Source organism: Zalophus californianus, chromosome 6, assembly GCF_009762305.2.
Source record: "Zalophus californianus isolate mZalCal1 chromosome 6, mZalCal1.pri.v2, whole genome shotgun sequence".
Classification (NCBI taxonomy): domain Eukaryota; kingdom Metazoa; phylum Chordata; class Mammalia; order Carnivora; family Otariidae; genus Zalophus; species Zalophus californianus.
The window spans coordinates 17,466,436-17,492,013 of NC_045600.1; the positions used below are offsets into that span (position 1 = coordinate 17,466,436).

A 25,578-nucleotide genomic window follows, 5' to 3' on the forward strand; every position below is an offset into this window, starting at 1 on the left:
GTCTCTTTCATATTTTGCTTCCTTTAAATCTTGTGTGCTCCCTTCAGCGCATCAGCCTCTCTCCCTGTCTCTTCACTGCCTTCCTGAGCTGTTGCTACTCCTGACCACATTTCCTTCCCCTAAACTCTCCCTCCCATCAGTTTCTCTGATATCTTCTTAGTCTTCTTCTTACTTTTCTGACAACATCTGTTTTCCTCCCAACCCCCCAAATATGGACAGCCCTTATAGTTCTACCTTCATGACCCTTCTCTTCAATACATGATTAAATGTATAAAGCTGGATTCCAAATCTTCAACCCAGTTCAACACTGATACATCTGAACTGATTTCCAAACCCACAGACATTAGCATCCATACATCCATCTGGAACTTCAATTTCTCAAGCTCTTCTTCTGACTTCTCCATTTCAACCAAAGACATGGTCATCCCCTCAGTTACCCACAGTAGTGGCACCCACTCTTTCTACTTCCTCCTAACTTACCACCGACATGAGTCACTAGTGAGGTCAATTCTTCCTTTATAACTCCCTCTTCATATATTGGCTGATAACCCCATAAAGAGCTAAACTACACTTGTCTCATATCTCCTTGTCCCGTCTCTCCTTTCTAACCACTCTCTACTTATATGAATATCCTGAGAGTATCATTGTATTGCCCCACTCAAAATTTTATTTCCACTGCTTGTGGAGATACTGTCATTTAAACTTTTTCATAGCTGGATACAGCCTATCTTTTTTATTTGGGTCTTGGATTGAAATCCCAGATTTGCCACTTTCTGGCTGTGTGACCTTGGGGGAGTTACTTAATCTTCCCGTGACCTGATTTCCTCACGTGTAAAATACACAGGCTTTCATTAACTCACTGATGAGAGAAAGAAAACATAGATGAATGATGGTTAAACTGAATGTCCAAGAGGCAATTTAAGAAGGAGGAATTAATTTTGCTGTGAGTGGCATTGTTAGATGTACTTAATAATTCTTTAGCATTAATTACCTTTAATTTTGTTAGGCCAACGTGGTATAGAGGGAAACACGTAAGCTTTATAGTTAGAGAAACCAGCGTTCAGCTCCTGAATATTCTCATGAGTAGCTATATGACATTGTAAAAATCATTTAACTAAGCTGAGTCATGGTTTTCTCCGTAAACAGGGATAATGATATCTACCTTACAGAGTTACTTTAAAAATTAGCAATAGCAACATGGTTTATCTACGGTAGTCATCAGCTTTATGGTGGTTATTAATACTATTCTTGAGCATGGTCTAGGGATGAAACAACCAGAACATGGCCATCTCTGACACTGGAAAATATTTTTAGCCTACTGAGTCAAGAGTGTTTCATGGGTCCAAAAGCCATTTGCATTTGCCATCTGAATTTAAAACAAACAAACAAAAAACCACTTCCCCTATTTCACCCTGATGTACAGCTGCATGAAATATGTTGGATATGATTAAATCTATTACTCGACAATACTTTTTAAAGGAAGTCTGTCTGAATAGTAGAAAGAGGTAAAGCCATGGATTCCAGAGACTTGGGTCTTTGTCTTAGTGTTGTCACTAACTAGATGTGTGGCCCTGAGGGGAGTCATTTAATTTCTCTTCTTGAGTATTAAAACCATAATAGGAAGAAGATTGTTACAAAGCCTAAGGTCTCTTTCAGCTTGAAAATCCCATGAGTCCCAGGGATGGAGTGCCACCTGTTGGGTTCAACTGAGAATTAGCTTTGACATTTAAAGAAATTTCTCCAAGCATCTGAATGTTACCATCAGAAGCCAAGCCCCACAATACATAGAGGGACTCTAATGTGTTGATGAGGAAGGACGACAGACAAGACTTGGTTTCCTGAACCTGCTTCTAGTACCTGGGTTCTGATAAGTATGGCTTGTACTCTGCAACCTAAAATCACTTGAAAATCTAAGGAAGTTTAGAATTCCAGTAGAATGACTTTACTCAATTAAGAAATGTGTTTAATTCAAGGATGAATAAATAGAGTCAGACAGACTTGTATGTCCAGACACCTTTTCTGTCATTAATGAACGGTAGGCAAACATTCAGCAAATCATTTAATTCCTCTAATCCAAAAATTCCTTACAACGTGGGTATAAAGATTAAAGGAGGGGATCTATACAAAGTGTTTACTTAGTAAATCGCCTGAATGGACCGAGTGCGCAATAAATGATAATCATTACTTTCATCACTGGATGTAAGCTGTTCTACATGAAGTAACTACAGTAAAAGAGTTTCAAAGGAAATAACTACATTTAAATAGTAACAAGGATAGAGCTACCAACCTGAGTCTAAAACAGAGGAGATCTTTCCCAACTGCAGCAATTTCATTTATGACTCTAAATCAATTTTGTTGGTGTAAAAAATGCCACCAGAGCATAACCTCTCTGCAATCGCATTCAGCTGTAACATGCTATCAGTATATAATTTTAAGTCCCACATCTGACTGTATAATTTGCCAATATCTTTAGATTTCTGCAGAAGTAGAAGTGAGTGAGTGAACTGTAGAGAAGCGTGGTGCTTCTGTGAATCTGTGAACAGACGGGACTTCTCACGAGTTGTTTAAGCCCTGAAATCTCTCAAAGACCGACTGCATTTTATTTCCAGGATTAAGTTTAAACTATGAAAATAGGACAGTTTAAGGAAAAAAAAATGAAATCACAGATTTTTGTTATTTACTGGGAACGGCAGTCAGTAAAATCTAGTAGAACAAATGAAGGAAACAAACTCAGGAATGACACCCCCATGATGTTTTTCCTCATGAGGAAAGCATATATCTCCAAGTGGCTCATCTCATTTACTCACACAGTTCTCTCGGTTAATCAGAGAATATATACTGAGTGCTATACACATAAATGTAGTTCATGCCTAAATAGCTAATATTTCTCTTCATCTTTCTTTCATGGCCTGAATACATTTTCTCTCATTTTCCAGCTCCTTGAACTACATTTTTCCTTATTATATTTTAATTGACTTTTCATATTAAATTTTGCTTGAAAGGATGATTTGAGTTCAAAAGCACCAGAGGAGTCATACCTTTTGAACAAAACCTTATGTCATATTTAATTTGATCCCAACTTCGATAGCAAATTTTGGTTTTCCTCTTTATTTTTTTCATATTAACAGAATAAAATATAATAAAGACGCAGCTGAAAATAATAGAGAGGGAAGAAATAGTCTGTCATTCAAACATTCAGATTTCACCTTGACTTTCACTATCAGGAAACTCTATCATTTTTAAATGTTTGCTTGCTTTCTTAGAGTCAAATTGTTCAAGCCATATGCTATCTCCCAGCTCAGCATTCTCATTACCATTTAAAGTGTGCTTAAAATCAATTGAAAGTCAACACATCACATAACAAGCAAGGCACCACTAGCGTGTTCTGATCTCTACAGTTGCATGGTAACTGCTCGTCTATGAAATATCCAAATTCTCCCAGGTACCATGGTGATAGGCAGAAAGAGTTTAAACAGTGAAAATGCTAAAAAAAAAAAAAAAAAAAAAAAGTCTTTCAAAAGATAATGGGTTCAGTTACTTCAAAATTTTTCAGTCTGAAATTCTATTTGTGCATTGGAAAAATTCAAAAAATAAATTCTCACATTGAAGTTCTTTTTCTACATTAAAAAAAAAAGAAAGAAAAGGAAGAAGAAGAGGTTACTTCAAAAAAAGCCTGTCTTGTGTTTGTGTCTAATTTCGTTTGATTCGTTTGATCCCTGACTCTACAAGGCAGAGGCAGGGCAAATAGCAAATGTGCTAGAGCATCTCAGAAAGAAGAAAACAAAAACAAAAACAAACTACATGAAAAGGGTGTGTCCAACTGTTTTAATATTTACAGAAATGCTTGATTCATTGTAACTTTCTTTCTGTAAGGATGAGGGCTGATGATTCCCACCTCAATCCCTGCGGACAGGTTCTCGGTCATTCTCTAGATCTGGAAGAGTAGATAGCACGTGAAAACAAACCACTTCTGGACTTCAGAGGAGATGTTTCCTGGACCCTGGGGAGATGCCACCTCCCTGACCTGTGCAGTATTTTAAAAGGTCCTTCCTGAACAGTCAAAAAATGAACTATAATTTCCTGAGAGATGCAGGCCTAAAGCTTGTCTGAAGATGAATGAAAATGAGCCCAATCCGAACTGCAGAATTCTCAAAGGCCCTCAAGCCTACCCTTAGGGGATTTGTGGAAGTTGACTCTAACCTCCAGACCAAGCAAGGAACACACTCACCTCTTGCCAGTCAACTGAACCCCTCTCAACCTTCTTCATGGCACTGAGAGAATGTATATATAAAAGCAGGAAAATATAGAGAACCAGAAATGGCCTAGTTTATCCGCCGGGCCTGTTACTTGATATTAAGTTATCCCCCTATAGAAATAGCTATGGGTTTCATTTCCAGGCCCTTCTGTATTAGGACTTCAAAGAAAATTCTGAATATTAATCTTATTGATGCTCTTTGAACATGGTAGGCACTTATAGCTTGGATAAAAGAGGGACATTAATTCCTAAGCTCTTTTCATATAGACTTCAAAGGATTCTTTCTTCTATATCTTTGAAATCCATGATTTCTCAGAGCTATGTGCATATACACAAACATAAAATAAATAAGCATACATATATATATTCAAAATGTGTGCCTACCAACTACTGAGCACATTCTTAATGCCAAGCCCACCTTCTCATTTTTTTACATCCTACCACTAATCCTCACAAATCACTTGTAGGTCATTATGACTAACCCAATTTTGAGATTTAAAAAAAAAAAACAAAACAAAACTAAATTTAAGACAAGTGAAATAATGTTCTCAACTTCACACAGATTATAACCATCATCAGCTCTTGAATCTAGGATTATGCAACTCCCAAAACCCAGGGCTGTTCTGACATATCACACACACCTCCTACTAATTTAGTGTGGGTGTGTATGGAACTATAAAGAAAACTTTAGTTTTTTCAGGATTATATGAAATGTAAATAGGAGAGGGGCTTAGAATCAAAAGTACTAAAACATAAAAGCTTCATGTATGTTCCTCAAATGGAAATAGAGACTGGGGCAACTGTAAAGGCTGAACTTCTTTCAGAGCTCAGGGAAGGGCTGAGTGGGTGCATTTTATTTTATTTTATTTTTTAAGATTCATTTATTTATTCAGGAAAGAGTGTGCACATGAGAGCTGGGGCAGGGTTGGGTGGGAGAGGTTGGTGGTGCGGAGGGAAAGGGGGAGAGATAATCTCACGCCGACTCCCCGATGAGCGTGGAGACAACATGGGGCCCCATCCCAGGACCCTGGGATCATGACCTGAGCCAAAACTAAGAGTCAGAGTTGGACACTTAACCAACTGAGCCACCCAGGCACCCTGGAGTGTGTGCATTTTCAACAGGACATCTGAGCTGAGACTTGCAGGCAGGAGGGAACTGGGCACAAGGATACCAGGGGAAGTAGTTCAACGAAACTCTACTCAGGCACACATCATACTCAAAAGACACACATGCACGTACTTTCCACATACAAGACAAGAGCCATGTAAATAATGCTAAATAACCAAAAGAAATAGTTAAAGGTGGGCAATGGTGTAAAGAGCCCAAAATCTATAAAACGTTATTAATTAGCTCCCAGGTAGACTATAAATATTCAACAATATCCCTTCAATATTTCCAATCCCCAGAAATACATATTTAAAATTCTGCTGGCACCTACTGTTTTTGGCTCAACATGTTTCAGTCTTATCAAATCAACAGAGTTCCAATTGTATTTAAAAAATCATATGAAAGGTTTGGTAAACCTTAAATTAACCTACAGGCTATGCAGCCAGGAGATGAGGTACAGAAACAGAGTTTGAATATCATGAGGGAGAGGCAGCTGTTAGCTTCATGGAATTTCAAAAGCAACACAGAGTAGAGTACACAGGCATTAAAAAAACAAACAAACAAACTTAAAAGTTTCAAGAAAAGTCTAAAAACTCATTAGTTAACCATTTGAAAGTTATGCTCAAATAAATGAAAACTTAATCTAGATATTTTATATAGACATCTAATCAAATCATCTTTTCTTCCTTTCTTCTGGAGTTAACATCAGCTTAACAAATCAGAGTATAAGCCAGTGGCAACTGTACACAGCCTAAAAGGAAGAGAAAATGTTACCCATATCCAGATGTGAATTGATCTGTAGTCTATATAGTAGATGAAGACATATTTTGTGTATTTTCCAACCACTGATTTGAAAATATTATGTGAAATATTTATGTAATTTTAAAATATTGTGGATTGACTGTGAAGAAAGCCCTGAGCTCATGGAACTGGCTAAGCAGCATATTCTCCACGTCTAGAACCCTCAGGGCACTCTGCATGGCATCCTGTGTGAACAGGTGCAGAATTCATGTGGTTAGTTTTTGACTCAGCAAGTAATGACAATTCTTCTTTGCACATACCAGACCCCATTTATTCTGAATTGATGCACTTTTATCATCAAAGGTGAAAGGGTGTACCAATTCTTCTTACCTGTTAAAGATGGAAAGAAGGGAGGAGGTCATTATACACTGTGTGTCCCACAACCTGCAGCCTAAGTGCTACCAGATGGGGAGAGAAAGCGGGGATGTGGCCCCTGGGATGATGTAAAAGGCAGAACAAAGGAGAAACTGCCTCCTTCCTTTTCTAGAGTTATTTCCTTATTCTATTTTCTTTTCTGTCGTCACAGAATGTATTGATTAACATTAAGAAATAAGAAAGCCATCTATCCTATCACGTGTTTTCTTTAAAAAAAAAAAAAAAACTTATAAAAGATTTTTGTTTTCTTTCTGTCCCATCTATTTTAATGACCCATTTCAGGCAGGGTGAAATCAACTACTATGTAGACAGATATTTAATTTGACACTTAAAAAATCAATTTGCAATTTACTCTGTTATTTCAATTTAGTGGAGTGAGTCATTCATTTCTTGACTGTTATATGTGTTTAAAACAACAAGATAAATGTATATTAAATTTATATAGCATTCTATGTAAGCATAATGCCCCTTTATTCCTCACATCCATAAGAGTCAGGACTTAGCTCAAGAAATATTTATTAAGCAATAAAAATGCTATATATTTAGTAGACAAAACTGAATCTCATTTATAAATTAGGTACTCATGTACACCTGCCACTCAATAAATCAAAAGCAATAAGGAGAACCATTTAGTTGCCTACTAACCTAAGTATATAAAGGTTTGTTTTATTCTCAGCTATTTGATATGCTAATTGACAAAAACAATTTGATGGCTATTTTGCAGGCTGAAGGTGATGGGATTTCTGATCACCTAAGCATTCACCTAAGTTACGTTTCAAGTGCTAATAAGAACCTGCTCCATAACCTACCAAGCAACAGACAGGGCTGTGGTCCTTCCCCTGCCTGTGCATTTTCAGATTCTCAGAGTTCAGACTCTTTTTCACGGCAGACTTTCTGTGGAGAATGAATTCCCACAGGACAATGCACTTCAAACACACTTACACTGGAAGAGGGCAAGATATGTCCTCAGCTTCTGTCAAATAAACAGATGACACCAACATCAAAACACCACTGATGTGTGTTTTCATTCCATTTTTTCAAAATGATATTTGTCCAAGTCCTCAGTGACTATAAAGCCTGAAAAAGTGTTTAATCCTGAGAAAACTGAAACCAAGCTGAGGATAGCTTGGGAGAGCCTTGTGTTGCTACCTCCTGGCTTTCTTCAACTTTATATATCAATGGCAGACAAATGGGCCATTTCATCTTGAAAATCAATTCCACTGAATAATGATTTGTCTTTCAAAAATTACATTGAGTTTTCAATAAATTGGATGCCTCAGAATTCTTTTCAAAGTGTTTTGCTGTGAACATTGCACCACTCTCCAAAACCAAAAGTAAGAGGCATTATGATAGAAGAATGATTCTCATTTCATCAAAACAACAACAAAAAAAGAGGAAACGTGGACGATTCAGGCAACAGTGATTCGAAGTCTACTCCATGAACACATGACTACTACATAACCCAAGCATATTCTCAGCAAGGCAAGTGAGATGAGCAATTTAAAAAAATGCTCACTGTATGTTTCTTCATGCATGCTGCTCTGCATGTGCTATTGTCTTTGGGATGTGTAGATTCCTACTCCTTTTTTAACTGACTATGCCCACAAAGAGAATAGGAAGGTGTTTATCACTGCACTTAGCCCATCATTGAGATGAACAAGCAGATATAGTGACCACTTACTAAGGGCAAAAACTCTAAGTTCAGAAAAAAAGAAAGGGCAGGGGAGAGAAAGAGGCAAGAAGAGCTGAGAGCTGTAGCCATGTGCTACGTGAACAGAGAGAAGCAGTACAATGGAGGAGCTAAGACGTAGGGAATTAACCTAAGACATTCCCAAGCTCCACCACATAACCAGTGCATTGGTTCTCAACAGAGGACATTTTTGCCCCCCTCCCCTGGAAGATATTTGGCAATGTTGGAGACATTTTCAAGTCATGACTGGGAGTACTATTGGCATTTGGTGGGTAGGGTCCATGGATGCTGCTCAGTCTCCTGCAGGAAGCAGCACCACACCCCACAACAAAGAGCTTTTCAGTTCAAACTGTCGATTGCACTGTTGGGAAGAAACCCTGAACTAGTCATAGAACATTGACCAAGTTAGTGACCTTCTGGAAGCCCAGGTCTCCTGATCTGCATAAAGGTAAAAAATAGTAATGTAGCAGAATCTGTCTTGAAAGGTGGATGAAGATAATATAAGACATCATCCAAGCAAAGCACTTCATCCAATTCCTGGAAGGCTGATTGGATTGGAAGTATTTTTTTTTATTAATTTGTATTAATAACAGCGCTTGTGTCTTTCTTTTAACAATGCATGAAGACAGAAAACATAAAAGGCCACAACAGGAATCACTCATTTCAAGTTGTCATAGTACTACAAAATAAAATTCAGGACTCAAATAGTCAAACGTGGTTCATTCCAGAATATTTTAATCTAATCCCATCACCAAAAATTAAAAAAAGGAAGCTAAAATAAAGCACGTTTAGAACGTTTCCTTATCATTCACCAGGCAAATGTTCCAGAGATCTCACTAAAAGGATGATGAAAACAATATAGCCTTGTGGGTAGTGTTTAAACAGGAAAAATTTATGCTAAAAGGGGATATTAAAATTATTATCATTGTAATATCATCTTTGAAATATGAGCTCTTCTTCCAAGGATGAGTTTTGATTTCAGGTCTTAAAGTGTTTTGATTTTGTTCTTTTGAACTGTCAACTGTGACCACATCTAAAGAGACAGATGGCATTTGTCTGCTGACCCTGTGGTAGGGTTTGAGCAACAGCAAAGTGTTCACTTAAAAAAAAAAAAAAAGAATTCTAGTCAAGTCCTTTAATTTGTTGAAATAGTTAGGACTTGAAGAGCAAGTTCCAATTAAAATGACCTAAGAATCCAATATGTTTTTCTGCTTTAGATGGAGAAGGGGGCCAGAAACCACAAGATTATACATCAAATGAGCAAACAAAACAAATAAGAAAAATCTCGGACAGCAGAAGTAGCTTGTCCACAAGAATTCTTTGGAGTGGTTGGCACACTGATGTCTGCTGTCGGAGTCAATTAGAGTGACCAAGATGAACTCTGCTTTTTTTTTTTTTTTTCATCCCTTAGCCATCTACAAACTGGATGACCAAGCAGTTTCAGGCTTAACATCTATTTCTGCCTATTTTCTGAAACGCTAGAAGTATGTAAATGTGTTTTTTTAATATCATTTTGAAAACAGTGTAAACTGAGCTTCCTCATTTGATAGTAAAACTAGAAATTATAACACCTTACCTAAGACGTAACCAAAGGCCAAATATCAAGTGAGATTGGTTATATACAATAGTGAGATTCCCCTATAGCCAAACTAGAGAACACTGACTTATAAAGGAAAGCCAACTCCAATAATTAAAAAAAAAAATCTCTGCTATTGTTAACATTTACATGTTACCTGGGAATTACTTTGATTTACCTAAATTCCATGAGAACCAGCTTACCTTCCTGTGTTGACCTTTTGGATGTGAACTTCTTTCTGACTTTGAGAAATATCATGGCCCCATTGTACAAATGACAGGATCATTACTAAATTGATTCCACGTCTACCATGCCCAGGAGAATTTGCCTGACTGGTGTTTGAACTTCAACTGTTTAAAAAAAAAAATAAACAAAGACCCCATTTTATCTTTTATTTTTTACTTTGAAATAAATAGAACAAAACATCATATTTTCAATTCCTAAACCGTGGAAGAATCGTCATGTAAGTAGAGGTGAGTTTTATCAGGATTATGGGACACCAATTTGGGGCATTGTTTCTTTTCTTTTTAATTTCATTTTATTGCAATAAGAACAATGAATAGGACCTCTCAACAAAATTTTAAGTGTATCATATTCTATCATTAACTATGGGCACAAAGTTATACAGCAGATCTCTGGAACTTATTCATCTTGCAGAATGGAAACTTTATGCCCATTGGTTGGGCATTATTTCTGACATCAGTATCGTCAATGAGGTCAGTGGAGTTGATAAAAGTTCAAGTTGCACAGCGCCCTGTGATTGAAGCCTGGCTCACTGTTTACTGGCTGTGTGACTTGTGGGCAAGTTACTTAACCTCTCTGTGCCTCACTTACCTCGTCTATAAAAAGAATTATATATAAATCATATGTATGTGTGCATATATATAAAACATACATGTGTGTATATATGTTATATAAATGTGTGCGTGACAAGTGGAACCAATGCCGAAGAGGTTAATGATATAAAAATATTTGCTATCATTATTGTTGACTAGCAGCAAGGCTGAAGCAATGGTATTCCTGAAGAACCTTAAGAAAGGAAAATGTATATACAATTGTATTCGTCAATTATTCCTCAAAAGTTAGAGGAAGAAAAGAAAACAAAATGCAACTGCCCATCCTTGGTTTCCCAGCTCTTCAGCTAAACCTGGTCACAGCTTCCAGGACCAAATGCATTGTCAAATCTCTGACGATTTAGATATACCTAAATATGAAGGAAATAAAATCCATCCATCCTTAATCTCAACAAACTTTATTTTGCGGAATCTAGAACTCTAAATAACACATTAAGTAATAGCATACCTAATAAAATACCCACCACATATACCCTCCTGCATATATAATGCGTGCGTGTGCACACACACACACACACACACACACACACACACACACACACAATGATTCTCTGGACTGAGATTACAAGTGTTGGTTATTTTACTCTTTCACTTTGGATTTATTTATGTATCTGCAAATAAATGCGTCTTATATTTGTGGTCAGAAATAAGTTTCGTGTTTTTTAAATAAGGATAATTTTAGTATTTCCATTAGAAATGAACACTATTGAGCCTCCTTTGGGGAAGGCAGGGTTAGCATACCGATAATATAAATACTGTCCTGAAAAATGATAGTCTGGGATGGACCAAATCTGAAAAAGATTAGTAAGAGAAATGAAGCATTGGAACAAGCAGTATTGCTCTTCCAACACAGAGGAGAGATACTGACCTCAGTCAGACCTGCAGAGGGAGGGCTTCGGAAGGCTCGGGGACTAGAGACACTTATTGAGTGTTGATGACAGATGACTGGACAAGCATTATGTCTCCCTTGCATCTTGCCTCCACCTATTTAGACCCCCATCTTACAAATAAGGAAACCAGGGTTCAAGGTCACAGGGCCAGGCAGCAGTGGCTGTAGAAGGTCCACCACATTTCCTGGCTCCAAGATAAATATGCTTTCACCCTGCCACAGAAATCCTCGCCTGTCTCTTGCTTTTCCTCCGTGCTCTTATATCTTTATTCATTGCCTTCCCCATACCCACCCCCACCCCCTGCACTTCCAGCCCACCCTGTCCACGCTTTTTTGGACGATGCCCCATTCGCAATGAAAAGTAACAGGGGGCACAAAAACCTCATATAGCTCCCACACAGAGGGCCTGACAAAGGTCAGGCCAGCGATGTCCCAACACCCCAGTCTTCTCACAAACGTGCACCTGCATACATGCACACCGACTCTGCAAGGCTCATAAAGCAGCTTTCAGTGCCACTCAGAACCCTGTGTTAGCGGGCATCTGTAGCCAGCTTCTGCACAGTGAGTAATTCTCTGTTGAACCCAGGCAGGCCTGCTGTGGGAGCAGAGAAGCGGCCACAGGAGTCCAGAGAAGAATGTCTGTCCTCTGTGGCTCTGGAGGGCATATTGGCATGTCCCGAAAGACAGGAAGGGAAGAAAGAGCCACATAAATGGCGAAGGAAGAACCGACAAGTCTGACCGCGTCCAGTCACCCAACCTAAGCCCTCAATGTCAACTGCTTTATGCAAGTACAGAATGAAGACACCATTACCCCACATTTTTCCAGTGTTTCTTTTCCATGTCATTTCTTCTGCTAATTATTTAAACAATCACAAGCACAATGCCCCTGGTCAACACTGTACAGCCTGGTGTGAGCACATCCCATTCATAAAAGACATTTCCTAGTCCTGTGCAAATACTAATCAACACTTGCATTTTGTAAGGCAAGTAGCTAAGGAGCCCTAGTTCACAGGTGCTTAAATGGAGAGGTTAAGACAGAGTAATTTCACTGTGGAGGCTTCCCTAGAATGGAAGCTCACAGCTTCCAGGGAACAGGGTAGCCCTTATTCTCAGAGGGATAAATAAATAAATCCTAGTGCAGGGATAAAAACAGTCCAGTGCACCGCAGGAGCCAATCAATACCAAAAAACTAGCTCCAATCACCGCCTATTCTTAAAACATTCATCTGTCCATTGTCAGATTCTGATTAGCTTAAGAAAGGCCCACTTCCTCTTCCTTCTGTCCTTGATTTTTCAGGAGGTTTCAGCTTTTGCTCTCTCCAGAGCACTGTAGTCAAAATGCAGTGCTCATATTATATAAAGGAAGGGATATTTTCTTCTTTGCACAATGCCTTGAAGAAATACCCCTAACCAGACCGGGAGTCTGATCCTGACCTCATGGAGGAGGAGTTCTGGGACGGGCTTGGAGCTTCTCCCTATGGCATCCACTGCCTTCTTCTGGGTGTATCTGGAGCTCCCAGTAACTGCTGCCAAAATGGGAGTGTTCTGCTCCCAAAATTCATTGCTTTAACCCACATTTGAATTCTGATCATGGGAAAGACTGCCCATCAGTCACTCAACGGATTAATTCCTTGATTGCTAGTATTTGGGAAATCTGCCCATTCCAGCTCACCAAAAACAAGGATTCTGAAAGGTTTAAAAGTGTTTCCTTATTTTCCAACTTAATAAAATGTGCGGACCTCCTATTTTTTTTTCTCATTACCCCTGCTTCTTTAAGGATTATAGCATACTATAAACATTATATGAATAAAATTTAATTCATCATACACAAACAAATGTCCCTCTAAGTATTTATTTTTGGAAATATTGGGAGAGGCAGTCTTTCCTTCGGGGTCAATCTCCCCAACAAAGGCCTCCCACCCCCTGCCCCCGGCCCCACCAAGTAATTTTCAGCATCTTGTGGAGATTATCTTTCAAGGGTTTTCTGCATACAGGTGCTAGAGCCCTAACCCTTCACAAGCACAATCTTACTCCTCACACGGGAATTTTTCTGCAGGTTCTTTTCTTTCAGATGGCTTTCTATTTTCAATAAGTCACAGGAGGGGCTTGTGCAGGAAGCTTAGCTTTAACCTCCAAAGTTGTGCAGTGAAACACTGTGCATTTTTTCCTGAAAAAATTACACAGAATTTTGTAGAAATATATTAAACAATTAAAATATATCTAACATTCCCAGAACTCTTTAAAATGGTGTTCTTTTCCACAGCCACTACTTAGCATCTCTCAAAATTAGGTGCTTTCATCCTGAGTTAATAATAAAAATGGCTAGACTTTACTGAGCTCTTTCTTTGCAGGACAAATCAATGCATGAATATCTCATGTAATCCTCATAATAACTGCATATGATCAGACTATTATCCCCATTATACACATCATAGTAATGTTACAACAACAGTAGCTATGATTTAGGGCGCCTGGGTGGCTCAGTTGGTTAAGCGACTGCCTTCGGCTCAGGTCATGATCCTGGAGTCCCGGGATCGAGTCCCGCATCGGGCTTCCTGCTCAGCAGGGAGTCTGCTTCTCCCTCTAACCCTCTTCCCTCTCATGCTTTCTATCTCTCATTCTCTCTCTCTCAAATAAATAAATAAAATCTTTAAAAAAAAAAACAGCAGCTATGATTTATTTATTGAGTGCCTAACTATGTGCCAGACAGCTCACTTCAGATGTCTTCATTTAATGTGTGCAAAAGCACTACAGAGTTGGTTCTCTAGTTATTCCCATTATACCGATGAAGAAGCTGAGCCCACAGTGGATAAGTCGCGGACTCAAGATAAATACTAATAAATGCCAGAATTCCAACCCAGATTGGCCTGATTCTAGACTTCTTAACCACTTTGCTCTACTGTTTCAAACAAACACTAAGAACAAATGAAAATCAATGAATGGGGCTGAAAAAGATTCCTAAGAATAACTGAGCAAAACATTTCTACTTCTCCCTTATTTTCCCCAACTCAAGCTTTCTACCACTTTTGTAGGGGCTCCTAAGTCAAAACACACCATCACCCCTTGCTCCCTGTCCTCTCTCACTCCCACACAGTCACATACACACACATCATATAACTGTAAGGACATATCACATCAAACAAATGCTCATCTCGCTATTGAATAAAATGATATCAAAACCCCATTCATTTTGCCTTACCACCAACTTGCACATCTAAGAGCAGGACCTGGGCATACCTTAAGCCTGGTATATCACACAGGATATGGGGTGGTAGCTGTGGGAACTAAATATCTTCCATTGTTAGATTAGAGGTGCTGTTCCCTATGAATATCCTCTCATTTAAACTTCCTAAGAATATTCCAGAAGGGCTTCTTTTTTTTTTTAAGATTTTATTCATTTGAGAGAGAGAGAGCATGAGCGGGGTGAGGGGCAAAGGGAGAGGGAGAAGCAGACTCTCCGCCGAGCAGGGAGCCCGGTGCGGGACTCGATCCAGGGACTCCTGGATCATGACCTGAGCCGAAGGCAGTTGCTTAACCAACTGAGCCACCCAGGCGCCCCCCAGAAGGACTTCTTATGTACAGTTTAGAGATTCAGAAAAATAATCATCAAATAAATATTTAAAATTAGTTCTTCCTCCAAAGCCTGTGTTCTTTCCACAAATAGACTGCACTGATGATACTTCTCCATTTGCCGACACTCCAAGGGGGGAAAAAAAAAGCCAGGGTAAATTCGAACTCCACAAAAAGAAAACCATGTCCTTCAATGTAGGGAAACAAAAATTAATGCCAGATTGTATCCGCACTCACAGGTACAGGTGTCTTCCACAGCCAAGTCTTCATCCCTTCAAAGTTTACGACCCAAGTTGAAATGAAATGACAGAATCATTTTTGTCAGACGTCCTAATTGTGGATAGCATAATATGAAGAAATAACCCTGCAAAATGACCCCAAATACTGGATCATTTTTTTTCATTTCAATGAATTGTGGCAAAGGAACTTTGGGTACCATCTTCATGATCCCCATAAATATGCACACCTTTTTCCTGAATAAATATTGATAACTGTATTATTGAAATCAATTTTTATTAATTTAAAAATAATCGATACCATAAAACAAACTTTATCATCAGTGCAAAGGGAGACTTTAACCTTTTATTCCAGAAGAAAATGGAAGTCTTCATCCTGGATCAATCTACAATGCCAACATTACTGCACTCATCACTATGAACGTCCATGAGGACTAGGGCTTTGAACCAAAGGAAGGGAACAACCATCAGTTTGTTCCGAGAAGTGGAGACGTGGTAGAATTTTCTAAACTGTTTAAACTGGGACTCAATGGCACTGTCAAACTATTGTTTTCCTTTCTTTGACCACTAAATATAGAAGCCGGTCTTCTCTGGGGTAAGTGGCATCCTGGAATGAGCCATGTGAAACTGCGGGCTTGTCATTCAGAGCATCGCTTGCTCTGTTCTAGAATCCTGGAATACTCCATGACTGCTGTTGCCCCAGACCATCTCCAAACAAATGGGAAGCTAATTTGCATAAGCCTCATTTCCATTTTATTCATCCTCTGCCAAAATCTAGATCAGGATGTTTAATATCATCCCGCTGTGGGAGGTCACAGGAATTTAAAGGGCATTCCTGGTCAAGGATTAGAAAGCATAGGTTCCAGAGTTGAGTTTCTGTTTGAAATCCAATGCTGAAAGAAGAGAAAGCCTGTTGCAAGACACAGAGTAAGAAAAACAAAAAGACCAACTAAAATATAAGCAGGGAAGAAACCAGAACCATTGCTGTGTTCTTCTCTCTCTACGGATGAGCTAGAAAGCTATGATGTACACCAGCTACCTAACTTGCATTTCCATATTTAGTCTTTTTTTGACTCCCTGATACATAAGTAAAGACCCAGAGGAAAAGAAAGTCAAAAGGCAGGTGGTTTTCTCAATGTTAAACATCTTTTACACAGCAGAAGCAGGAAAAACACAGTAGTCCCTGGTTATAACTCCATTCCCTTAACCCAGAGGACCTCCCTTCTGCTGACCCGTTGTTTTCTGACATTGTTCTTCATACAACAGGAATCTGTCCCAATAAGTGTAAACAAAAACCTCAGGGGTTCACTCTGCATTTGAGTGTTTTCTTCTCATTGAACACTAAACAGTCTGGGACAAACTGTTAACTTAAACTCAACTCTATTGAGGTTTATGAGCTCAATATTTAAGTGTGTGTGTGTGTCAAGGTTATTTCTGAATCATAAATCAGCTCTATGTCACAGTAAACATATACACACAACACACACACGCACAGGCATGGACGTTAACACAAACGTCTTGAGCAAACATGATCCCATTAGAAGGAGAAAACAAAATTACTTCTGAAAACTCTGCAAAAATCCTGCAACACCAACAGCACCTTCTCTGGCTCATTAATTCTGGCCTAAATTTGCTACTGTCAGGCAAATCAGGCGACGCACTGTCCAGCAGACACCCACCTGCTATTAGGCTGAATGTGCCTGGCATCTTGACATTCTATTGATTCCAATCCAAGGCTTATGTAAAAAAGGCAGCCTCAGAGTCCAAAAGGAATTTTAGCCACAAATACTTTGGGAGAAATCCAAACAACTAAAAACAGAAAGAAAGACAAGATGCAAATCTGAGTGACAAAATTGAGACAACCCAAACCAGACTGCTGAGTGTTCAAGGACAAATCTACAAATGACCCAGGCATCCCCTTTTGAGAAATACTTGTTTTAGGAAATTCCAATAGCCTGGGCATTGGATGACCACGCCCTCCTCATCTGGACTATTGGCATATAGATTCACAAGGGTATTCATTATTATTCCAATGGTGTTGCTTTTAAGGAAGACTCTGTCAAATCTTGCCTCTGTATCTCCATACATATTCAGTAAAAATATGCCGCACTATAAACCTGGTCCTGATAATGACAAAGGATTCAGGTACTTAAGCTGTTAAAATAAACCAGAAACTACATAAAGGGCTTTAAAAGACTGTGTCCTTTAGCCTTCCCAAAACAACCCTCTGAGCTAAGAGTTTGATTTCCACTTTATAGATAAGGAATACTGAGGTTCTGAGAGGTAAAGTAATTTTCTCCGGGTAGCTGGAAAATGAGATATTGGGGAAGAGAGAGCATCAGGATGCATTTATAAATTTTCTGACACCTCCCAGCCCTTGTCCACCCCCCAAATAACTATGCCTAAGTAAAAGGGGTCTACGTCCAATTTCCAAATCCTGGCACTGATGACTTTGGGGGCAGCTGCTTGTCACAGTCAACTATGCATAAACAAGATGGCTCTGGGGGTGTTCTTTTTTTTTTTTTAAGATTTTATTTATTTATTCATTTGAGAGAGTGAGAATGAGAAAGAGAGAGAGCACATGAGAGGGGGGAGGGTCAGAGGGAGAAGCAGACTCTGCTCAGCAGGGAGTCCGATGCGGGACTCGATCCTGGGACTCCAGGATCATGACCTGAGCCGAAGGCAGTCGCTTAACCAACTGAGCCACCCAGGCGCCCCTGGGGGTGTTCTTTAAAACCAGACCAACTCTCTCTTACTTTAGCCAAGAGAAGGCATACATTTCAAAATAAAAGTAAATATATACATTAAAAGAGAGAGAGAAGGAGAAACCTGTAATCCCACCAAGCAGCATGAATTTCAGCTGACTCCCACTCCTCCCCTCTGGCCCCCCACGCCCACCAGCCACTATACTTCAAAGACAGATCTGGGAGGAAGGGGAGCATGAGATCCATCGGGGCCAGCTGGAAGAAGGACCTCATGCTTAGGGGAGAGTAGAAGAAGAGCAGAGATTCACTGCGGATGTCAGTCATCTCAAAAAAAAAAAAAAAAAAAAGAATTCAAAGTGTTTTCCAAAAGCTGGTTTCTACCAGGGCTGCCGGGAGGATCAGAAGATATGAGGTTTCGACTGGGAGGGACGTGTTACTGCTGCGCAGAAATTTCCAAGGTTTATAAGAGGGTTGCAGGTTTTTGAGTGCTAGTCTGGGTTTACAAAGCAGGGCCAGCCATCGAGATTTCAATGAGACTTGATTTGCCCCTTTAACCATGAAAAGACAGGAGTATTTTACTCTGCAATACAGCATCTTTGTGTGACTCTTGAGCATCCCTTCTGTGACTTTGTGTGTGTCTATACTTTGAAGCCATACTCTTTTTTTTTTTTTGTAAGAGAATGCTCCTACATTGAGCTACATAGAGTAAACATGTGAAATAACCAAACAGTTCCTTACAAAGGCATGTCACATTCCCCGATCCTCATCTGCCCTACTCTGCGGTGGCATCTATTTTTCCTGCTGGTGTCAGGGGTAGAAGGTTCTGCCTGCAAGTCTGGCCAAAGCATCCTTCCTGCCGCTTTGCCTCTGATTTACAAGGTGACTTCTCAGAAGCAGCCACTTAGCCATCTCAGCCTGGGTTTATCATCCATCAGTTATCATTGTTACTGCTGCCATTATTATTCAAAATGCTTATAGACTTATAAAGATGTTCTCATCTGATAATAATGTTTGCAATATGCTTTTACACTGCCTAGTTAACAGTGCACCTGTGATTTTCGTGCTGGCACAAATCACAAATCTGCAACTTTCCGAATGGTTACACATAGAAATGGGGTGGGGGGGGAGTGTGGATGTATTTAAAAAAAAAAAAAAAAGACTGGGTATCCTTTTGTGCATGGTGACAACATAAAAGGCAGCATCCCAGGCAATAATAAAAATATCCGACTCTTTCCTCAACTCAGAGCTTGACAAACTCTCTCCAAAGGTAGTGATTGCCATTAGCCAGTCTGTCGACCTTCTCGCTCAAGTCCTATTGACATTAAAGGAAGTAGAACACAAATTGAAGGCAGGGCCTGGTCTTCAGAGGCTAATCAGTTGACTAATAAAGAGCATACTGCCTAGAAAGCAGAATATCGAAGGGGAGCATGGATGCAGGGAATTAATAAAAATCCTGTGCACCTCCTTTTTAACGACAGCAACAGTGGGCTTGTGACTAGAATTCTCCTCTTCGTGATGCACTCAACTCTCCTGAATGTCAACAGGAATTCGGTAAGAGCACTTCAGGAGAAAATGGATTCATACGTCATTTCAAATGAATCATTTCACTTCCTCGCCTCCATTTTTACATATACAGACAAAATATAAAAATACATTTTAAAAAATCGATTCAGCTTTGGAGTTTTCTACTCCAACAGCAAACATAGACATCAGAAAAATAAGAATTGGTAGCCTTTGAAAAATTATTTAAATGGGTCACCCACAATGGAATCCCACAGGTTTCCGATTTGCCAACCCAAAATGAAAATGCAAGGGCAATGCATTACAAATCACTCCTTATTTATAGTGAGATTTGAATTTCCATTTTGTTTTTAACAGTTTCCTGGCAAATGTCCTGAGCTATATTTAAAGGTATAACAACATTTAAGATCATAGGCAGAGCTGGCTTTTCACTTTTTCTGAATAAAAATACGAACCATGTGCTCATTTTGTGACTTTCAGGTCAAGGATTGGGATTGGCCATCAGAATGTTTGCTGCCTTCTGAGCATAGTAGATCCATGCTCTTGGGGATCTGGAATGCCTTCGAGGTATGTCTATATGGCCCTTCCTCCACTGCAATAGAATATAACCACCATCAAGCAAGCAATTGGTTTTAATATTGTAATCTATAAATCTGAATGAGTTTGATAACAAAAAAGACAAATGGATTGTTAACTTAGCCCCAAAAGTTACAAGCAGTTTGTACTGACATTGCTTTAGGGATTAGATTCTCAGAAATTGGAAAACGCAATCTTTGGCTCTCCTTGAAAGAATGCTAGAGGCAATATACTGATTATTTTTCAAAGGAGGAAGGGAGGGTGTTGAAAGCTCTTAACAACATGTAAAGTTCTGAGTTTGCAAGCACCAAACACAAAACAATGATAATGTTTTAGCACTTTATAAATGTAAGTCACTGTGTCTACTCTTGGGAGACAGTAAATACTTTCAGACAAAGTACAGCACCCTGCCTCTATGCTCAAATAGAGGAAAACAGCCAAATACTTTAAAGCATCAGAAGATAACCATGGTGATGAAAATACATAGCTCTTGTCTTGAAAGGAAAATAAGAAAACACATGTAATTAAAATAGCAGTGAATCTGAAAGAAACCGAAAAAACTATGATTTTGGTCATGAGTTTCTGAGGCTGCCCCTCACGACCAGAATTTCAAGTAACAGCACAAATTGTAAGGAAAGGAAGACCATTTTAGCTTAAGACTGGTCACCGGTGAACCCAATGGTAGATCAGTAATCAGAGAAAGTGCAGAGGATAAATAAACAAGGCCGTGCATCACTTCTTAAAGAGTTAGTGCAATAAGCGTTATTTCCAATGCTAGAATATAGCCTCACAAATGGAGTTTTACAGGCAAGAGGGAATTAAGGTTTACTGAACTCCTTAAAAGCTATGTGTCTCCAGACATTGCGCTAAGCATTTAATGTGTATGATTTGCTTTAACCTTCTGGATAGCCCAGCCAAGTAGGTAGTATTATCACCTCTTTACAGATGGACAATTTGACACAAGGAAATGAAGGTGCTGAGCAGTGGAAGTAGGGCTAGAACGTGGCTTAGGTGAAACAAAGACAGGTCCCATTCTGTCTTCCTTGTGCACACACTCACTGGGGCTGGGCATGCGGCTGTGCTTGGCTCCTGCAACAGTCATTTGCCCCACGGGGAGAAGGGTAGTCCGAGGCAGGGTTTTCAATACTTGCTGTAGGCAGTGTTGGTTGGGGCGTCTCGGGAATCCAAACTGTTCCTCTCCCATAATCCAGTTAGCTGCCCTTTGCATGGGATTCCTACTGGGGAGGCCCACATGCCTGTTCCAAAGCAGAGAACCATCTCATTTCCCTAGTTCCAACCTAACTCGTACTTACAAAAATGGTGAGTCAATTTGGGGACAACCATCTTTTCTTTCTTGAGCTGCAGAAGCCTTTAATCCATTCTAAAACAGTGTTTTGAGGAGGAGACGAGGTACTAGCAGATACTGTTAGAGTTTGAAGAAATATTTATGTAAGACCTTAATCAAATTGTCATCAGCTCCAGAAAATTAGAAATGGGGTTGTAAGTCACAAAGTCCCTTGCTCTGCCCACCCATATTCCACTCCAAGGCACCAATATACGCATTCGATATTTACCTGTACTGTAACATTGGGACTGTTTCACACACAAGGACCATATGGGATGATCTGGGTCCAGGTTTTGAGATCTCAGTGAGATGGCAAAAGCCCAGGAGCAAATGTTGGGAATCAACAACTTTCAGGGTGATGATAAGATTGGGTCCAGCCAGCTGAACTATTTCCTTGGCAATCGCAACCACCTATTACAGGCTCTGTGCTAGCATCTGCCATATTCACAAGACAAGTGTACCCACTAAGTGCATAGAAAAATCACGTGTAAGAACTTTATTAAATAAAAGCCAAAGGGAAAATATTTGCTTACCCAGTGACTACAGGCCTTTCCTGCTGAGTCAGTCTATAATCAGGTGAGAGATACCCAGAGATCAATTTCAGTGGAAACGAATTTTAGTGCTGTTGGCAATGACCTGGTCTCCTCTTGAACGATGGCCAATGCCTTTGTTGACTACTGTACCCACTTATGTCCTGGGTAAATTTTTTCCAAAGGAGAGCAAAGAGATTCAATTCAATGACAGTGGAAAATATTCCATTTTGAGGAATAACTATTTGGGGAAGACAACAAATTGGTCAACAGGGAGGTCTTAGGTTCCTCATAAGCCTCGCATCAAAATAGAGCTCTGTAATTTAGGAGAAGGTGGTTGTACCCACATGAGAGGCTTTGGAACAAATTTCCACATGAAGTGATGGATTAATAAGAGCCATGTGGCTAAATTCCTTTGCACTCTAAAAAACCCTTCAATTTATTTAAGAAATGACAATGAATGCAACACTGACAAAATGCAGCATAAAAGCACAAAAATGAATAAAAGATAAAAAAAGGCATCTTCAAATTTCTTTCTAATATAATACTCAAAAGGATCAAGATACAAGTTAACAGGCAATACCAAAGCCTCCATACACCTCTTTCTGTATCAGGATCCTTTCTGACCTCTCAGTATTGACCGTTGTGAAAGAAGCAAGACAGCCTTGAATTTCTATAGCATGAAAGGTTGCCAGGTAAAATAAAATAAGATATAGACAGAGCATAGGACATATATATGCAAAAAAAAAAAATCGCTGTTTATCAAGAATTCAAATTTAACTGGGCATCCTGTATTTTTATTTATGAAATCTACTAACCTTATGATCAAGCAGTCATGAGGAAATTTTGAATGAACTGTTCTTGAGCTGGTGAATGGTGTGACCAGAGGTCCTTAATCACTAGTGTGCTTTGTGGTTTCCTGAGAAGCTCTGTGAAAATGCTGACTTCTGAGACTTTCCCTTACAGATGCTGCCAAACAGCATTATGTTTACCTGCTCCCAGGTGAGTCCTGATGCACACACATTTGAGAATGACTGTTTTAACCAAGACTAATAAAAAGAAATGAGGAAGACACAATAAGCTTGATTTCTCTGATGGTTCAAATCACCCCATCAAGCCGTTAGAGGTGGATCAGATGTCTGAAATCCTAAGACAGTGCTAACTTGAGAATGTCAAAAGGAGATCATGGAAACCCAAATCTTGTTTAAAAAAATATCATCATGGGCCATTTCTTCACTACCCAGATGAAGACACTGAAATCACTCACTTTAAATTAGCAATCCAGAAGCACAACAAAGAATATCTGACTCCTGATGCCAGAATTCACCCCATGCTGTCATTTTTAAAGAATTCCTCCTTCCATCCTTTCTGAAACAGCTGAATGAGTTCTATCCTTAGCTAATGTGTAAACTCCTTAGCTACAAACTACTGTCCAATCACAACATAACATAAAGAAATCCACATTTGAATCAGGAATTAACTCAACAGATGTAAGCTGTTTCTTCATTGTATCAGTAAATGTTAACACAGCATTAAAAGTGAGTAAAGAAAAATCTAATTGCACTTTACTGAATATAAAACTCAATTACTGCTTCCAAGAATATGAGGTGTGTGTATGTGAGTGTGTGTGTGTGTGTGTGTGTGTGTGTGTGCATTGTGTCTGTGGTAGGAGTGATGGAGGAGAAAGTGTTTCCTTCTCTTACTACTGGCAGAATTTCTTTCCTGTGATATTCTGGACATTTACTATAACTCCCCAACACCCCTCCACTTACAATTAATGAGAACTTACCTCCCATGGAGGCTATGTTGAACAATTCTAGGTGGCTAACTATGAAGTTCAAAATGTCTAAAAACATGACTCAGCCATGAAAGATGTTAACATAGAACCTATGGTGAATCAGTTAGATTTAAGAGTGGAGAACTGGAAGCTAAAAGTGCAACATGGCCAGCATGCAATAGATTTACAGTAGAGTGGAAAGTGGTGATAAGAGATCTCTCTTGAGAGTTACTCAGACAAATTCCACCCTGACTGACCATGAGAACTTGGGTGAGTTATTCAAACCTTCTGAGCCCCTTCACCATGTGTAAAATGTAAATAACAGCATCTACCAAAAAAGTTAGTTTTTTAGTTAAAGAATCCAACCATGAGGATTAATTAAATGAATAGGTGTGGAGTACCTACCACAGGGCAGGGCACATGGCCCACTAAATGGTGAGAATGAGAAGCACGAGTGTGTGTTTCTGTGGGTCCATTGGGTCACGATGTATCTGCTTGTACTGAGGTAAGAACCAGCTCTGTTCCTGGCTAAGTGCAGAACCAATGAGCAATAAAAGAATTCAAGACCTACTCACTGTCCGCAGATAACTGTCTGATAATCAGTTAACCAATACAAGCTTCATAATCCCTGTCATGGACATCAGACCTGATTAATTAGTGCTGATAATACAAAATTTCCAAGACATGCGTCCCGGGCTCCCCAGGTCTCGCATAAAGAGGTGACCTGTACCTTCATGAGAAGTGAATGAAAATGATGCCAGGTAAGTACCACCAAAGGACAACAGAGAAGTAGAAATGGTAGTTGATGAATAGCTGATGGATAGTGGCAGAAGTGGTATAACTGATAAGGCCTATGAGCTCAGGGGAAAAGGGAACTGCCACAGTTGAAGCAGTCTGGGAATTCTTCATGGAAGATAAGCTACTTGAGACTGGCCTTGAAAGAGAAGTGGGATTTAGATAAGAGGAAATCCTTGGTTTCTGATAAAAGTAAAGCTGCAGAAATGAGAAAACGCAGGGTGAAGTGATGACTTACTGCTAGATAGTACATTATTCAGGTCATTTGCAGCACTGAATGCCAGGCACAGAAGTTGGACCGTTGCTATTCAGGCCCGTGGTTCTCAAGATTTTCATGTTTGTTCCCAGCACTATACAACTGTGAGATAATCACAGTGACCATTGTCAAGACTCCAACCAAAAAGGTTTGGAGTTGCTTAGAAAAGCTTGGCTGTAGAGTATATACAACCTTAGTAAGCTGGCAGTAACACCTCCCTGCCCCAGCACACACACACACACACACACACACACACACACACACACATTTCCGTTTCACTGACTACAAAAAAATGGTGTCTCTTGACAAATGGTTTATATCATGGGACAAAAGAGCCAGGAAGAGCTTTGGCAAACCCAATCGAGAGAGACGGTGGTAACTGTACTCTTCAGGTGTCAAATGCAGAGCCAGAGGGGAGCCCCACCCTAGTTCTGCCCCAGCGGCCTTGCTTCAGTCCACCTTGTTATGCCACAGTCTTATTATTCACTTCCCATTCTACCATGGTAAGAAAGTTAACGAAGTACCTGGCAAATAATGATTGTCTTTGATTCCCTTTTTCTGGCATCAATCTTTGGTATAGCCTTTGGACATGTCAATGGAAGGGACGGGCTCAGAGTTTAGACAAACCAGTTCTTCCTTCTTATGCCCACGTTAACCAGCCCATCCACTGGCTTACCCTCTTCAACGGCCAATTAGGCACCATCAGATGAAAATGTCATA

At 39.6% G+C, this 25,578-nt stretch overlaps 1 protein-coding gene across 7 annotated transcripts in view; it reads right to left on the reverse strand.

Moving 5' to 3' along the window:
• The window catches only part of FLRT2 (fibronectin leucine rich transmembrane protein 2), a 100,960-nt gene that overhangs the window by 35,838 nt on the left and 39,544 nt on the right, over positions 1 to 25,578 (reverse strand). The window contains exon 1 of one of the 7 annotated variants that reach the window (XM_027571150.2): positions 10,009 to 10,113. The exons of the other annotated variants lie outside the window; for them this stretch is intronic. The gene's annotated coding sequence lies outside the window, so the exon portion shown is untranslated. Of the gene's footprint in view, positions 1 to 10,008; positions 10,114 to 25,578 lie in introns of those variants that run through there. 7 annotated transcript variants of the gene reach the window in all.